At 34.4% G+C, this 12786-nt stretch overlaps 1 protein-coding gene across 9 annotated transcripts in view; it reads right to left on the bottom strand.

Moving 5' to 3' along the window:
• The window catches only part of CDH18 (cadherin 18), a 712342-nt gene that overhangs the window by 292291 nt on the left and 407265 nt on the right, over positions 1-12786 (bottom strand). Inside the window, exon 3 of one of the 9 annotated variants that reach the window (XM_054688413.1) lies at positions 5482-5610. The exons of 7 other annotated variants lie outside the window; for them this stretch is intronic. The gene's annotated coding sequence lies outside the window, so the exon portion shown is untranslated. The remainder of the gene's footprint in view (positions 1-5481; positions 5611-12786) is intronic. One more of the 9 variants, XM_054688412.1, reaches the window with a different exon arrangement.

The raw sequence follows: 12786 nt of genomic DNA, 5'->3' as shown, positions 1-12786 counted from the left end.
ACCTCAAGGTGTCATTGCAGTGAATCATCTATCAGCTGAATACAAACTTTGGACCTCAAGATCTTTTAGTAAACTTACTGGATGGGCCTCCTTGGTGGTTCAAGGGGTTTAGTGTCAGCATTATGAAGCCATCCACAGTCACTATTGCACGAGTTCGATCCCCTTCCAGGAAGGTGACCCACAGGTGAAGCAGACCTCGCCTGTGTCACCCACTCCTCCCCTCAGCAGTGTATTTCAGTAGATCTGCCTGTTCTGCTCCCCATTCTGTCTCTGGTGAATCCTCTCAATACTCCACCCCCTGCACCTCTGGCCTGTATCCCAGTTCTCGTATGTGTAAATAAATAAATCTTTAAAAAAATAAACTTATTGGCTACTTAAGAAGCATCAGTTCTGCTAAATTCCATGTTACCTTGTTTGATCCTCACCATGGCCCCAGGTATGGGACTGCTATCCTGTTGTACAGCTTAAGATATTTAGGAATTCAGGCAATTTCAGAAACTGCTTTGCAAGGGACCTATAGCATTTTTCTCCTATTCTTTTCCAGTTTTAAGCATCATATACAAGTGGTTTTCATCCTTCATCTATAGCTGATGTGATCATCCATAAAATCACTTGGAATATCATTCAATACTACAAAATGTTTTCTAACTTTTTATAATCATTGGGGACTTCTAGGTATACATTTGTTCCCATGTTCTATGATTAATGGAAATGAAAACAGGCCTGACTCAACATTTTGACAACAAGTTCATAGTTACGAGTCATCAAGTCTTCCTGTCATCAGTACTACAGAACTCAAACATTAGCCTTTTTAATCAAATGACTTTCTCATGCAGGTTTAGTTTGGCATAAATGTTGAATGCAGGGAAATTTTCCATGCTACAAGAGAAAAGTATCCTGATTCCCATACATACTTGGGCATTAGGAAAGAAGCTCATAAAACTGGCTCAAATGTTTTCTGCAGGAAATGGATGCATGCCATAAGAAAGAAGAAAATAATATTGAGAAGACCCAAGGGCAACCAGTACCTAAGAGGTATTGGGGATATAGAAATGTTTAGGGGGCAGAAATCTAGAGTGTGCAGGGGACATTATGAACGCTGTTTGGACATTCTCATGCATGTATCATTTGCTTTGCCCATTTTAATTTTACGGGATATATGTTAGGTCTGCTTAAGCTTCTGGCTTGCAGGGAATCTGATTTTCTAACTCACCTAGAATAGGCTTGCACTAGTTACTTAATAAATACCTAGATGAATGAATTGATGAATAAGTAAATGCCTTGACTGATTTTCAGCATTGTTCTTGGATTTTGAAACTCAAAAATTGAGACTCATCTGCATGGTATGTTTAGCACACAAGTTACAAGGACTTCTAAATCAAGAAAGGCCCTGATATGTCAGATTTTACATCTTAATGTGCTACTGTTACTACCTTTAGCTGAGATTTATAACCTAAGCCCTAATTCTTATTTTCACTTTTCCTATAATAATTTGAATCAAAATATTTACAGTGTTGAATTTTCATAATATACTCATAAATGGTCATTTCAGGATTTCTATTGTTTACTAAAAAATGCAAACACTATGTTTTATGCTTTATTTTTTCTCTCCTCCTGAGTGGAGCCCCCACTGTGTATTCCCATGGAAGAGATGATGTTGGTTAGGACAGTCATGCACCATGAGAAGTAGTGGCTGAAATAGAAACTTAGATGGAGGAGACAGTTTGATATGTATGGAGACTAGGGAAAACAAAGTGATGACTGGCACCCCTCTAGAAGAGATTTAGTTTATACTCAGGCAGTAGTCAAAGCTCTTTTAATGGATTAATTTATTCCTAAAAAAGCTTTAAAGATCGCCTCCAATAATGATCATCCCGGCACATGGATGCTGAGAATGGAACATAAAAGAAACTGAGTTATTTACTAAAGTTCGCATGCATATACTCCTGATAATTAGTTGTGATTCTAACCCAGGGAATCTCATGCTAAAACGTGCATTCTTCATTGCCCATGGTACATGCTTAAAAGTTAAATGTAGTGTAAGAGTGATTACACATACACACACACACACACACTGATGGAACAGTTAGAACTAAGAAAGGTGGAAAAAGAAGAGGTGACATGAAAAGGAAAATAATTTTGAGGAGCATTAAAAATAAAAAAAAAAATCCTGTGAAAATAATAGACAAGACTCCCTATACTTTCCAACATAGCATTTTGGGGCCTCCCTGGTGGCGCAAGGGGTTAAGCACCACACTATGAAGCAATCCACAGCCTCTGCAGTATGAGTTTGATCCCCTACCCACCAGGGAGAAACCCACATGGCGCAGCAGACCTCTCCTGTCTAGCCTGCTGCTCCCCTCAGCAGTGTATTCCAGTCATTCTGCCTGTTCTGTTCCCCACTCTGTCTCTGGAGAATCCTCTCACCCCCAAACGCTGGTCTGTACCCCAGTTCTTGTGTGCATAAATAAACAAATTGTTAAAAAATTAAATAAAAGAAACATTTATTTTCTATCATCTTATCAATCAAAGAAAAACTACTGGTCAGCTGGCTACCATCTGAGTGGATTCATAAAATTCCACAAGAGAAATACAAGAATAATGGGGTACAGAGTGCAGACCTGCTTGATAGCAAGATTTCAAGCATGCAGCTCAGGAACAGGCTGCACGAAAGGTAAACAGAACTTATAAAACAGGCTTTGCTTGTATTACAAAAGATCCATCATATTTCAAAAAGATCATGGTCATCACCATTTATAAACAAGAACAATTCAAAAATAACATAAATATTGAAACAAACGAAAAAAAAAAAAAAAAACATACCCTAAGATGTTTCTGTAGGCTAATAACAGAATTCCAATTCAAACCATACAATAAAGAAAAAAAATATGTTCGGGAAAAATAAAATTCCAAGAATGGAAAATACTTTGCAAATGAAAAAGTGGCCAAGGTTTTGTCATGTACTGAACCTTAACAGAGATAATTTAAATCTATGCTCTGATGCACTCTCTATTTGATTCACTATGTACCCACCTAGTGAAATATTCAAGTAGACAAAATTCATGACACTTACAATGCCGGTGAATAACCCATGGAATAAGGCACATAGACAAATTCAATTACTAACTTTGTCATATTTAAAAAATATTTTAGACTATCACAATCCTTCAGATATTTGATTAATAAAATGACTCCTGTTAGTTCAATCACAGGATTCTTCAAATATTTTGTCTTCCCAATCTAATCTCAGTTGTAATTTCATCTGTCAAAATAACTTCAATTTAGTTAAAATGCTAATATATCTGCACTTAATGTTTTTACCTCTCAGTTTTACAAACCTTAAAGGGAAAATTAATTAGTTCCTGACTTCAAAAAAGAAAATTTATTTTCCTTTGAAACTAATATACATTTTTTAAATTGTCATGAATAGGTTTTCCATAAATTGATTAAAATGAAGACCTAGACTTAATATTGTTGATGGTACTATCTAATGACAATGAGGTAGCTTTTAATTAAGGTACCGTCTCTGTTAAAGTTGCACACATTTTAAAGTAGAAACACTAAAATCTAGTGGTGATGTAAAAGTTGTCTCATTAATATTTGTTTATGGTGCAAATACCTAAGAATAAGGACAACTTTGAAGTCCCTGGCATCGGAAAATGTCATATGACTAATATTTGTTAATTTAACAGGATTAAAATATAAAATATTTATCCAAAATCTCTCTTTTCCAGATCTTTTTATTAAAATTTCTTTTTTTAAGTTTGATAGCCATCTCTTTCCTAGTCTGTGCATGTTTCTAGCTGGCTTTATGGGGATGTCTCTCCTTATTTTTTATCTATCTATCTATATCTTATATATCTAGATCATTTTCCCTTCTTCAAGATATGTTTATTCTTCCCTCATTCTACCTTCTGCTCTATACCATCTTTGTTCTTCTTTACATTAAGATAACTCCAACTTTCTCACTCTGTCCTCTAGCATGTAAGTCTTGTTGCGTTATTTGTCATGTGTTAAAATTACAGATTAAAATTTAAGGACAAAAAGAATGGTTGGACTATGACATTTCATAAACCAGTCAGGATGCATTGTATATACCATATCTGAGAATCTATGAGTTAGGAACTTGGAGGATGAGAGAGCAGCAGGTAAAGAATCTCAGACATGGGGTTATGACAATGATTCCCCAATCATTGACACAGAAATGACTCTGTTCCATATCCATGTGCAGACACAGCATACAAAATCTACTTGTGAAATTAATTTTACTATTTAGCTCCCTTAAAATAAAATGCCTTGCCTCACTATTCTTTGCAAACTTTTCCATCCTATATCTACTTAGAAGGATGTCCAAGTACTCTGGACATCACAATTTCTTGACATTTTTTTCTCAATGACATTGATCTGTACCCTACCTCAACCCACACCCCTTACAACCATCCACTAGACCTGTCTTAATAATTGCAACTATTTTAATTTGCAAACATCATTCTCTCTGCACCATATGTAGTCCTGAAGCTCATTTACCTAATTATTCCAATTTTAACTTTTCTTTATTCATCCCTCAACCTTCAGTTGCATTATCCTACTATCTATTCATAGTATCTTCATGATCTCACTTTCCTCTTTACCTCATGTATAATTATGAAAGTATTCCCCAGCACATGTGCTCAACTCATTTGCTCATTTCAATCCTCTTCAAATACTTTAATGCATCATTTGACTAAATTGTAACTCTGTTAAATTTAACTTCTGTGTGCTCAATGCCTGTGTCCAAGCAACTGAAAATGATGAAATAGGAATCCATTGTTAATCTTTTTTTTTGGTCATTTTTACTTTTTCTCATGAAGTTTAAGATGAATTCCCAAAATTGAGCTTCAAATGCTATAGAAATTATACAAGACTGCTCCATTCCAAATCTTTCTCCATTAACAGACATTTTTACACTTTCCTTAATCTTAAATTCTACCAAGTCTTATCCCATCCTTACACTTATCTGATGGTCACACCGTTAGTCAAAGGAAAGAAACAATCAACAGAGAAATCTGGTAGGTCCCCACCACATTTCTGCCTACTTACATCTCTTCCCATATTATGCCTCCTCTTTTTTATTATTGATAAATACATCAGTGTTCCCATCAAATACCAAGTAATGGACTTGTGCATTAGGTATTCCTATTACCTTACCATAAAGAAAACCATACCGTCAATTATTCCCTTTTGCACTTCCACCATTATTTCTTTCCCTTTCCTTAGATATTTCTAGCAGTACATGAATTGAACGAATATTGACCTCAATTCCCTTTCTAACAACTGTCCCATGTCCCTATTTAAGCAAACTTTGGGACAGAGTTACCTTATTCACTCTCATCATCTTATACCAATTTTGGTCAGCATCTTTCTATCTTAACTGCATTCAAACTGCTCTTGGGGACATCAGTGTTAAATCTCATAGGCATTTCTTGATGTCATCCTTCTTACCAAGCAGAAGAAAATGAGCAGTCAATTTCTCTGTCTTCTTTGCTTCTAAGACATGAATCCTCTGAATTTTCTCCTACTTCAGCACTCATGTTGATCTCCATTTCTGATGTCTCTACCTGTTGAATTAGACTAAAATGTTCAACTTCTAACATGTAATATCTACAAGGGTATCCAATTGCATCTTTATTGCAAATATTGAAGGAATATTGATTTTGAAATTGCAAAGTGTTCAAGTACAGAGAATTGCATCTATCTGGATATGCTACACTATGATCACTACCAAAAGTCTAGTTTCCATCCATCACGGCACAACTGATTCCCTTTACCCAATTTTCCCAATCCCTATCTCCCTTCCCTTCTGGTGAGCATCCTTTTGTTCTTATAATCAAAAATATTTTTGTTTTAAATTTCAGGGGTATAGGGCCTCCCTGAATATGATGAAAAAATGAATGAATGAATGAATGAAATGAATGAATGATTCCAGGGATATTAAATTTGGGAAGAGTTTAGGTTTTACACAGTTTTTTCATCCTTAATGCCCATGGAATGAAGTTTGGAGTTTATATGTGTGTGTGTGTGTATATATATCTGCTGCAATTTAGTTTCTAGAATCTTCTATCCCTCTTAGAAAGGCTCATAATGCAGTGGGCTCCCAGCTTCACATTTCCTAAATGGTTTGATCTATTTATCCATCAGCCTTCACTTTCTAACAGAGATGGGAAGACCATTCACAAATGGATGCTTCCCTAAAGAATTCTCTCTAATAGTACAGCCTGAAGCATGCCAGAGGAAATGTATAAACATTTTTAAATGCCCTTTTACACTTCCTTTCCATAAAAACCAGAAAAGAAACTTTACATGTACAGAGAATATACACTGGAGGGACTTTAATTGGAGATAACATGACTCTGATGTGTGGATACAGGGGAATCAGGTAACCCCTCCTCAGCATTGATACATGGCTATACAAAGGCTTATTTTTATTTACATTTTGCAAATGCTTAGATCAAGGTCTTGATTTTATTTCTATTTTAACCTTGTGTAGAATAATGAAAGGGATCAGAGTCCCCACATCCTTCAAAATGGTGATTTCAGTTCTTTTCTATTATACATTTTACTGGAAGACTTGGGATTCTCAGTTAAAATAATCCCATACAAAAAAGCATGGAAGAAAACAATGGATTACAATATCATAAATTTCTTTGTCATTTTTTCATGCAAAAGAAGCTTTTAAAGACATTTGCTTTGTTTTCTTGGTTGTGATTATTTTTAATAAATATCACTTCTAGCTTGGAAATGGAGAAACAGAAACTAAGTTGTTATTCCAGGGGATGTTCTTCTGCTTTTACTCAGAATCTCCAGTGGGGAACTCCCTTCAAAACTTGAAGGATGCTCACAATTTATTACAACATGCCTGCAAATGGGCAGATTATTAGGTCTCCGGGCAACTTTACATTTACTTGCCCCCAAGTCAGAAAGAGGAGGATGAATACATGCTGGTTTCTGGCTTGCTTTAAATTTGCTCCCCTCTATTTGGGGAGGGGGGTCTTACTCAGGCTAGGCTAGTTGAGTTTCCCTGATGAAGAAAAAAGGCGAAACTTCATGTCGCTGTCATTCATAAACACTGAGCTATATTTTAAGGGCAGTCAGATTCTTTCTTTTTGGATATCTTTGCAATGCTTGTTTCTACTAATGACTTTTGTTTCTCCCGATCAATTTTATTTGATAGTGAGTCACATCTGTTAAGGTATAACTGGGTCAGTGTTTTCCAGGTTCTGTAGGGTAGATGTGAGATATGCTATGCGATCCCAGTGACAGAAACTCAGGTTTACACAACCCTATGTGCACCCATTAAGTGTGATGGCACCTAATGTGCTAACACAATGACACTTTCATTATTCAATGTAACTCAAAAAGTTGGATTTAGGGCCTCCCCTGGTGGCGCAGGGTTCCGCATGGTACGCAGATCTCTCCTGCCACACCCGCTGCTCCTCTCAGCAGTGTATTTCGTCAGTCTGCCTGTTCTGTTCCCCGCTCTGGTGAATTCTCACACCCTCCCACCCTTTTGACTGTACCCAGTGCTTGTATAAATAAATAAATAAATAAATAAATAAATATTTAAACAACAACAACAAAAAAGTTGGATGTATTCTATGCATCAGGTAGATGATTCAAATGTAGCTTCAATGCTTTTTTTTTTTTTTTTTTCAGTTATTTGTTGTTTTGCTAGTTTTAAACATCTCCCCTTGGGCATAAGACCGATAGGCCCTTTTTCTTTAGGTTTTGTTTTTCAAAAAGAAAGACCACCCAAGTGAAAGTTAAAGGGCATTTCTCATATTTTTAAAAGAATAAATAATGAATGAGATTTGTTTCTCTGCCAAAAATGAATACAAATGTTTTTTCAACAATGAGAATTTTCACAAAGTCCTCTAACCATCACACCCCAATTTTATGCTTTTATACACTGTTATCCTATATTTAAACATTTAAAGCATAAAAATGATAAGAAATAATGTAATCTACACATCTGTAAATAGTGGTCAAGTCACTACTTGAATACTTTCTGTATAATTAAGGTAATTGATGCTATGATTTTATCAAAAATTCACTTCTTGGATAATGTGTTCTCTTTACAGAAAAGATTAAAAAAAAACTTGAGGCTCTGGAAAAATATACATATTTACAATTTTGGTAAAGTGGTGGGGTTCTTAATATATTTCTTGCATTTTAAATAAATTATCACTCTAAATTACCTTTAGTACATTGCCCTGCTAAAATCACCACAAATATATTGCAATTTATTTACCTTGACATGGGGATATAATTATTTTTTAATGTGAAGACATTTAAAACTAAATATAGAAACTGTAAAATATGTCAGTTATGATAAGTGATTATGTAATAAGTGTTTGCTGAGGTTTTGACTATTGCTAATTTTCAGTTTCAAGTATACTTTTCATAGGTTAATAATATTGTAAGACTATGCATGCCATTTTCAAGTAATATACTAATGTATTACTATACCTGGGTAAAACAATCTTATAAAAATAAACTATGAAAAGTAATTTTTAGAATAGCTACTTGATAAGTTTAAAATATCAGCTAAATTTAGAAGACAACAATATTACTATTCTACCTATCTATCCTTAGACTATTGAGGGGCAGAATTAGGAAGGGACCATCGTAACAATATAATTATGCTTACAGAAAAGGGTCAGATTTGAATATTTGCATTCATTCATTTACAAATATTTTCATTCATTCATCTGGTTAGATAGTAGTATTTCATTCTGTATAATAATCTCTCTTGAGCATTTTCTATGTAATAGAACTGGCATTTTTAATAAGTAATTAGCAATGGATTAAGCAAGATATCAAACATGTAATTTCACCCATGCATTTGAGGCACAAATGCCTGAACAGTGTTAGACTCATTGTCCATACCGGAAAAAGAGATCTTAAATGAAATAGGCACATAACCAAATAGTGTCTTCCAGTTATTTTTGGCTGCAAAAAATCTTTTAATGGCAAGTTAATACAAACAAAGCTACACCAGATACACATGTACAACACACACTCAGAAATATGCACCTGTAATTTCAGGAACAAAATAATCAAACAAGAACAGTTCTCACCGTAGGTTGAGCTGATTTCCATTCCATTCTATTCATTATTATTATTATTATTATTTGTTTATGGGGGGTACAACTTTCTATCCTATGATCTTGAAGAAAATCAAGATCCATCGGATTTAAACATTTAAAGCTGTGGACAGCTTTACAGTGCAGCGCTCAACCGCCTGCGCCACCAGGGAGGCCCTATCGGTGAATTTTTTAATGAACATTTTTATATATTAAGTACCTTTATAACTGAAAGTCATGAAATAGGTTTATTGTATCTAAAATTTTTGGTAATGCTGAAAATTATTACAGAACAAAATGTGGCATGAAATACCAGTTTGCCAAGGCATTGAATATGCTCATTAGAACATGTATATTACAGATGTCATAGAAGGGCCTGTTCTTGAAATTTCTAGTGACATTTGCAATTTATTTTTATATTTGCTTAAATTTTCCAGTTATAAAATATGATGATAATATTATGTGTTATGGAAATGAAGTAGCTCCTTTAATAATGCATCTAACTTGAAAGTTGCTATTCTCTATTAAATGTTCAATTTAGGATAGCTGCTGTAATATAATAATAATAATAATAACAGTAATAACAACAGCAACAACAATAAAAATAACCTTTGTTTATCAGTTAAGGAGATTATAAATCCAAAGATATAAATGAAAATTTAAAAAAAGACAATAGAGTAATTTTGCCATAACCCTTAGAATTATTGGGTTCCCAGTTCCTCAAACTTGTCTTTCTTTTGGTGTCTAGTTATCTGTTGTCTGGATGTTTCACTCCCTAGGGGTATATACATACTTTCTGTGTTGATTTGTCTTCAATATTGACTAACAAAATGTATAAATCCTGGGTGAATCCTCTCACCCTCCCATGCATCTGGTCTGTATCCAGGTTCTTGTATAAAATAAATAAATCTTTAAAAAAATATTCACCAGTAGGTGAAATAGGTAAGCTAGATTTTTAATCTACATACATTTTGATTAAACCTTGTTAAAATGTTCTCAAAAGTTAGAATCAGGGTTAAAGTACCGTACCTCCTACTTATACATTAAGAACATCAGTAGTTTTAATAGAATTTCAGGCAAAAACTAGTTGATTTAATAAGTGGCCTCTCATAATTGAAATTCTATATTTTTCCAAAGATATCAACATTCACCAGAAAAATTTATTTAAAATGAGCTCTTTTTTTTTTAAAGATTTATTTATTTATGCATACAAGAGCTGGGGCACAGGCCAGAGATGCGGGGGGTGAGAGGATTCACCAGTGGGGAGCAGTACAGGCAGACTGACTGAAATATATTGCTGAGGGGAGCAGCGGGGAGACAGGAGAGGTCTGCTGCACCATGTGGGTTGCTCCCTGGCTGGCCAGGGATCGAATTTGTGCTGCAGAGGCTGCGGATTTCTTCATCATGTGGTACTTAACCACTTGTGCCACTAGGGAGGCCCCTAAAATGAGTTCTTCCACAACATAAAAGCAAATTTTCCCTCTTTCCAACATAAGATCTATCATAAATAAAAAGTGAGGTTTGTAAATTTTTGGTTCTGTAAATTTTGTGATATGATTTTAATTATGATTCAGGAATGAAATTTCTACTATTTATAATATTCAGCAACAAAGTACAAGCAATAAAGCCAGTCTAGCATTTTGCACATTTTTTAGTAATTATATTTCTATAAACACATCCATTCCCTCAGATTATGACCTTGATTTATTTGGTTTCATAGCAGTTTTTATTAATGTATCACTAAAGAAAAAGTGTCCAATTAAAAAAAAATATTAAGCATGCTGAATGTCAAGATATGATACAATTTTCTGTTTCAGCTACATGTATAACTGTTCATGCATACTAATTATGAATTAAAGCATAATATTAAAAAATATTGTGTCTCTTAAAGAATGATTAGACATAAGATACTTTAATTCTATCCTGAGAATAGAATGTATATTTATATACTGAAAAACAAAGCTTTTATTTCAAATTATTAAAGAGTATATTGTTAATGATTATTCTGAGTAGCTAAAGTTAGGACTCTGATAAAAGCTCATTAGTACTATTAATTTCTGGTTTAATATACTTATTATCATAACGTTGGCACTTGTTTGTGAACTGGAAAAAATTCTATCCAAGTAAAGGATGCTTTTATTTACCTGCAATTTATTATATTTCACTTTAAATGAGATATTGAATTCAAATTGTTTGGAGTATTAACTTCAGTAATTATGCCTCTATTTACAGTATTTATTCTAGCTGCACAAGTGAAAAAAACATTAAATCCCCATCTTTCTGACTAGTTTTAAGTGATTGTGCAAGGACTGCTAAAATTTTCTCACACTTGCAGTTTTACTCATCAACCTGGCACTCATATATTTTAATGGAAATAAGTTCATTTGTTTTAACTTCATTTTAAAACATAATAAAATTGAAGGGATTGTAACAAAGGGATTTTATTATATTTAACATTCTGAAGATGAAATCTCCTGCCACAAAGGTAACCAATCATCACTAAACAGTAAATAAATGTTTACAGATACATATTTCTTCATCAAATCACAGATTCTGAATGTTGTGAAAAATATAGCTTACAAATGTCCCCATATTCTCTGCCATCTACTAGTCTAAACCAGAAACACTGCTCCTAACTAAATATCTTCAACCTTCAGATATTGCCCCCACCCCATTTTCTGCACATCAACAAATCCACTATTTAAAACATGTATATCGTGTGTGTTCCAACACTTTGAAGGAACTGCACTTAAGAAAAAATCCACATAAGACCTGAAACCATAAAATACATAGAAGGAAATATAGGCGAAACACTACGGGATTTGCACATCAAAGACATCTTTACAGACACATCACCCAAAGCAGTGATAGTGAAGACAAAGATAAACAGCTGGGACTACATCAAATTAAAGAGCTTCTGCACAGCAAAAGAGACAATAACAAAAACAAAGAGAAACCCCACCAACTGGGAGAACATTTTTGCACCCAACACTAATGATAAAGGACTGATCACAAAAATCTGCAAAGAGCTGATGAGACTCAGCAACAACAAAGAAAATAATCCAGTCAAAAAATGGGCAGAAGAGCTAAAAAGAAACTTCTCTGAAGAGGAAATGCAAATGGCCAACAGACATATGAAAAAATGTTCATCACTTGTAATCAGGGGAATGCAAATCAAAACTACCATGAGATACCATCTCACACCAGTGAGAATGGCACATATTAAAAAAACTAGCAACAACAACTGTTGGCGAGGATGTGGAGAAAAAGGAACTCTTGTGCACTGTTGGTGGGAGTGCAAACTGGTCCAACCACTATGGAGAGCTGTGTGGAGATTTCTGGACCTACTAAACATAGAGCTTCCATATGATCCAGCAATTCCACTCCTAGGTATTTACCCAAAGGACACAGAAACATCAATTCCAAAGAGCACCTGCACTCCTATGTTTATAGCAGCACTGTTTACAATAGCTAAGCTTTGGAAACAACCCAAATGCCCAAAAATAGATGACTGGATCAAGAAGATGTGGTACATATATACCATGGAATATTACTCAGCATTCAAAAAAGATAAACACATGCAATTTGCAGCAACATGGATGGCACTGGAAGGGATCATGCTCAGCGAAATAAGCCAAAAAGAAAAAGAAAAATACCGGATGGT

The sequence above is a fragment of the Talpa occidentalis genome, unplaced genomic scaffold, assembly GCF_014898055.3.
Source record: "Talpa occidentalis isolate TD23 unplaced genomic scaffold, MPIMG_talOcc4v2.1 talOcc4.6, whole genome shotgun sequence".
In the NCBI taxonomy this organism is placed as follows: Eukaryota; Metazoa; Chordata; class Mammalia; order Eulipotyphla; family Talpidae; genus Talpa; species Talpa occidentalis.
The sequence above is the reverse complement of the archived record's forward strand: the minus strand, read 5'-3'. Positions and strand labels throughout refer to the sequence as shown.